Here is a 6,000-nt window from a genome sequence, read left to right on the forward strand (position 1 = left end):
CCGTAGTTAACCGAGGTTAGCTATACGAACACTCTCATATCAACCTTATTCATCTTAACCATAACTAGTTCAAATGACTCAAATGAAACTATTTAAAGAGTTGTTCAATTGCTATATTCTCATAGAAGTATACAAGAACACAATTGAAGCAAAATCGGTTTGATTCACTCGAATCAATTCATGAACTTTATAGCCACGGTTTGCAAAGAATGCATTCCTTAATATATAAATGTATTAGTTCATGAGCCAACCGATTTTAGAACTTTAACCACTCAAGTATGCATACGGTTACGCATACCTAAGCAGCCGACCTGGGTTTGGGTTCGCCAGTATGCGAACGGGTACGCATACTTAGTACACTTCCAAATCCCATCAGAAATTCTCGGACCTATACCTTACACAAGTATGCGTACCGGTATGTGTACTTGGTACACGGAATTTCACAACTTCAAGTACGCATACGGGTATGCATACTTTATTTCCGGTCATGGATCACATACATGCAAGAATGCACATTATGTTTATAATCGGATGATGGTTATGTTAGAGGTTCAAATGCAGGGGAAAGAAATCAGGTGGAGTGAATTTACTGGCATTATAGGGAAGAAATTGTGTTGTTAAATCGATGGTTCCTGACAGGGAAGATGGCTTGAACCGCTGAGCAAGGATGGCGAGAATTCAGAAGATTAGAACCTCAGGAAGATGGGTTTTCGAATTTGTAGAATTTGGGTTGGTTTTGAGCCTGTTTTCTGTAGCCGTAACAGTCGAGAAATGAAGCTGTTGCTGTCCAGTTTTGTGGGAGTATTCCAAGGGCTTTTGACTGATTTTTGAAGACAAGATGGAGTGGAGGTATGTTTACAAATCTATTTCAGTTTATGATGATTTCAAGCTATAAATCAGTGAGAAGAAGATGGAGCTGGTGGTACGAGTTAACAGTCAGGGAATGAGATTAATAAGACGTACAACTGTGAAGCTAAGAAGGCTGCTGCTGTGATTGATTTGTGACAGTATATGGCGCAGGTTGATGAAGATTTGAAGTCCTTGATGGAATTGAAGAGATGGGTTTGAGTTAGTTTGCATTGTGCAGGGACTTGGAGAGGATATGAAGATGACTCTCGATGCACAGACGCACCATTAGTTCTGCTCATATGATGTTCACAAAATTGTCTGAAAGAAGAGCAAGAGATGATGAAGATGCTGTTAAATCAATGAGTTTTGGCGGCTGACATGAACAAAGAAGGGAATTGCTGCTAGTAAATGTGTTGTTGAACTGAAGTGAGTGCTGCTACTGAGTTTGAGATGCTGGTGCCAGGGATTGGCAGGATGTGGATGCCAAAAACTGTTGCTGCTGCAACTATGGGAGACACTGAGAAAGGCCAAGAGAAGCAACACAGAGCTTGAGTATGAATGGTGATGTGCATTGTGAAAGAAGTTTGAGCCGAGAGAATGGGATTGCAATGGTGAGTGTTGCTTGTAATTTCAGCCGAGAAATAATGAGTTAGTACTTGACCTGTTGCTGGTGTTATGGGTGAGTTCTGCTGGGATATGGAGGAGATGCAAATGGGTTTTCAAACCTGAAATCTGTAGTCGAGAACTGCAGTTCTGCTTGCTTGTGTGCAGTGGCAAGTCAGTGGTTCGATGGCTGAGTACAACAGTGTTTGGCAAGCTGCTTGGAGAGAATTTAGAAGCCGACAAGGATATCAATTGTTTCAGTTTTGGGAGGAGTTCCCTACCGAGAAGTCAGCTAATGAAAAGAGTTTACTGCCATTGGTTTACACCAATGAATGGCTGATATTTGAATGCGTTTTAGAGTGGTATTGAATAAGGAAACTTGGGTACTTCCCAATACGTTTTTACAGGAGAAGAAGTTATAAGAGGAGACGCATAATACAGAGGAAATAAACCTCTTTTTCACCAGTCCAGCGCCTGCAACTTGCTAGAGAGAATTCCTGAAAGAGAACCTGAAGCTGTAGACTCACCTTTCAGTGCTTTGCTGCCAGGATTTTATCTCAACTGTTTTCTTTTCTGAACTCTTTTGAGCCATGTGTTTTACTATTAAGAACATGACCAGCTAATAGCTTTATTGATTAGGGAGGATTTCAAAACTCCTGGAACATGTTTTATTAATCAAGTTTATACAAGTTATTCTTCCGATAATATCTTTTGTTGATTGTCTTTTACCGATGTTATGACCATGAGAAGTATGCTTGGTATCGAAGTGAGCAATTAGGTATTTTGTATGCAACTCTAATGCTAGTATTGAAAACTTTAATCCGTAATTGTTAGAGTGATCTTTACATAAGTAGCGGTGCACTATTTGTCGCAAAGGGATTTTGTACGCAATAGTGTGTAAAAGATAACCCTAGGTTAACGTGTCGAGCTTACGAACATGTGGCTAGGAGCAACTTGATTCACAAATTTATCAATTGATTGAATTACACTTAGAGAGCTTATTTTAGGTGGTTCATTTAATTAGAATCCGCTAGAGAACTTATTCTATGCGGTGATTTAAGGAATCCAAAGATTTGTTGAGCTTATAACTTGTCTAAAAGTTGTTAACAATCGAAATCAATTGGGAGTAGAACTTGTATGATTAATAATATCTTGTTTGGTAGTGGCGAATGAATCTCTAGTCAATCTCATCTCATAATTTGAATTACAATCTTTGCAATTTTCAGAATTTGTGTCTTTCAACAACATCAATTTGTCTAACATAATAACTTAAAACTCACACCTCCCTGTGGATACGAACTCGACTTGCCTCACTACTTCTTTATAGAATTGTGTAGCATAAGAGAATTATTATTGATAGGTTGACAACCTCATCAAAATTGGCGCCGCTGACGGGGAGGCAGTGGTAGTATTAAGTTGTTATTTTTCTTTTTAGCTGTTCTTTTTGGTTTTAGTTTCACTTTTAGATTACTAATACTATTTTTGAAAATCCTATTTTCAGGTACTATATCTTTGGTGAATGCTTAACGGGGGCCGACCAAGTCCTATTGGTATTCGTCTTCGATCCGGCACTCAACTAAAGGACTTGTTTCGAGCGTTAACACTCCGCTTCCTCCTTTAACATCAAGCGAATTCGCAGATTCGGACGTAGAGGAAGAACAAGTAGTTATGGCAACACTCAAAGATCTTGCATCACCACAATTGAACACTCAACCCTTGTGTATTCAATTGGACGAATAAATTGAGTTGAAACCTACTTTGCTCAACTCATTGCCTAAGTTCCATGGTTTTGCGGGGGAAGATCCAAACCGTCATCTTCAAGAATTCCACATGGAACTTGTAAGTGTGAAACCAAAGGACGTTGAAACCGATAAAGCTATGCTTAGACCATTCCCATTTTCTCTTATGGATATGGCCAAGGAGTGGTTTTACAGTCTCCCAGCAGGTAGTATTACTACATGGACCGGTATGAAGAAACTCTTTCTTGAGAAGTACTTTCCCGCATCCAAGGTAGCAAAAATCAGAAAAGAGATAATTCCCATTTTCTCTTATGGATATGGCCAAGGAGTGGTTTTACAGTCTCCCAGCAGGTAGTATTACTACATGGACCGGTATGAAGAAACTCTTTCTTGAGAAGTACTTTCCCGCATCCAAGGTAGCAAAAATCAGAAAAGAGATATGTGGCATTGTTCAAATGGCAGGTGAGACTTTGTATGAGTATTGGGAGCGATACAAGAGACTATGTCAAAGTTGTCCACATCACCAAATCACGGAGCAAATTATCATCCAATATTTCTATGAAGGACTCTTATTAAATGATAGGACAATGATTGATGCTGCAAGTGGTGGAGCTTTAGTTGACAAGACACACGCACAAGCAAGAGCTTTGATTGAGAATATGGCATCTAATTCGCAGCAATTCTTCACCCGAGAAGAACACTTGTCAAGAAGGTTAATGAGGTTGGTGAAGTTTCTCATATGGAACAAAGGATGTGTAATATGGAGAGGATGATGCAAAAAAAATTTGCGGTGATTGTTCCATCGTATGAGGGCAATATGGAGCACGCAAATGCTATGTTCGAAAATCAGCAAAGGCCAACGTATGATCTGTACTCAAATACATACAATCCGGGTTGGCGAGATCATCCAAATTTCAGTTACGCCAACAAGCAAGCTGCAGCAAATCCTACTTTCAATCAACAAGGAGGATACCAATCCATGCAAAGACCACAACAAGAAACTCAAGGCACAAGTGTGGATGAGAAATTCACTCTTATGATGCAAGGGATGCAAGAGATTTCGAAGTCAATGCAAGGGTTCAACCAATTCCAGCAGAAATACGAGATGGCTATGAGAGATGTGCAAAACCAAGTTAGTCAATTGGCTAATGATATAAATCTACTCAAAGCACAAGGGTCTGGAAAGCTTCCTTCGCAACCGTTGAACCATAAAGAGAATGTCAATGCTATTGAGATAAGAAGTGGGAAGCAAGTTAAGTAACCGGCAACATCACCGGAAACTAATGGACCTATTTTAGACCAAGAAGAAGGCGAAACAGCCCCTAACAAGGCTGATTTGGTAACAAATTCTCACTCTAAACCTCTTGTTTCTACTAATGTCGCTCCACCTTTTCCTAGTAGGTTTTCAAAGTCAAAGAAGGAGACGCTATACAAAGAGATTTACGAGATATTCAAGAACATCCAAGTGAACATACTACTCCTTGACGCGATAAGGCAAGTTCCTCGCTACGCAAAGTTCTTAAAGGAGTTGTGCACTAACAAACACAAATTGACCGGTAATGAGGTAATGAGTGTGGGGGAAAACGCTACGGCGTATCTTTTAAAGAAACTCCCACCTAAATTAAAATATCCGGGTAGTTTCACTGTACCTTGCACAATTGGTAAGACAAGGTTTACAAAAGCTTTGCTAGATTTAGGTGCATCTATTAATGTTATGCCTGCTTCAATTTATGAATCCTTAAATCTTGGTCCTCTCAAAAGTACCGGCGTAGTTATAGAACTTGCCGATAGATCTAATGTTTACCCGAAAGGGGTTGTTGAGGATGTTTTAGTGCAGGTTAATGAGCTTATATTTCCGGTGGACTTCTATGTTCTTGATATGAATGATGAAAATTTATCCTCGTCTACACCTTTGTTGTTGGGTAGACCGTTTATGAGAACTTCAAGAACTAAGATTGATGTCTACGAAGGCACTTTGACAATGGAATTTGATGGGGAGATCATACACTTCAACATCTTTGAGGCGATGAGGTACCCGAGTGACGTGTATTCCTGTTTTGCTGTTGAGGAGGTTGACGCTGGCTAAGGATGCGTGCAACTAGTAAGTCGGGCTGACGACTTTAAACCAAGCGCTTAGTGGGAGGCAGCCCACTTGTATCGTATTTCTTACCTTTCATTTTTATTTTTTTAGTTTTTCTTGTGTTTTATTATGCTTGCATCATATTAGGAATTCCCTATCTTGAATCATACATTAGAGTCCATTTTCCATTGAGGACAATGTCATGTTTAAGTGTGGGGGAAGGGTTCAATATAAAAAAATTGATGTTGGCAAAACTCCGACTTTTAGAGATTTTTGAAAAATTTAGAATGAACACTAGCCTTTCTAAGTAGATGGAATTTTTTCTTGACGATGAGGTATATATATTAGCTGAGTCGGGATTAGATGCCAACTAAATAGCTTGTTTAGTGTTTATTCTCTATTTTTTAAAAGTAGCTATGAGTTGGAGTATAGGTTTTGTGGGTAGGCCTCACGTAAACCCTCACGAGACTATAACTCGTCCACTAGGGACGCTTAATGGTTCAAAGGTTTGTTACATTCCGCTAAAAGTGACCGTAGCATCGACGAAACGGAGTTGTTGTATATCAGGTTTGTTTAGTTTGATCGAGGACTAGCAAAGATGAAGTGTGGGGGAATTTGATAGGTGTCTAAAACAATCAAAAGAAGATGGAGCTGGTGGTACGAGTTAACAGTCAGGGAATGAGATTAATAAGACGTACAACTGTGAAGCTAAAAAGGATGTTGTTGTGA

The sequence above is a fragment of the Papaver somniferum genome, chromosome 3 (assembly GCF_003573695.1).
Source record: "Papaver somniferum cultivar HN1 chromosome 3, ASM357369v1, whole genome shotgun sequence".
NCBI classification, from domain to species: domain Eukaryota; kingdom Viridiplantae; phylum Streptophyta; class Magnoliopsida; order Ranunculales; family Papaveraceae; genus Papaver; species Papaver somniferum.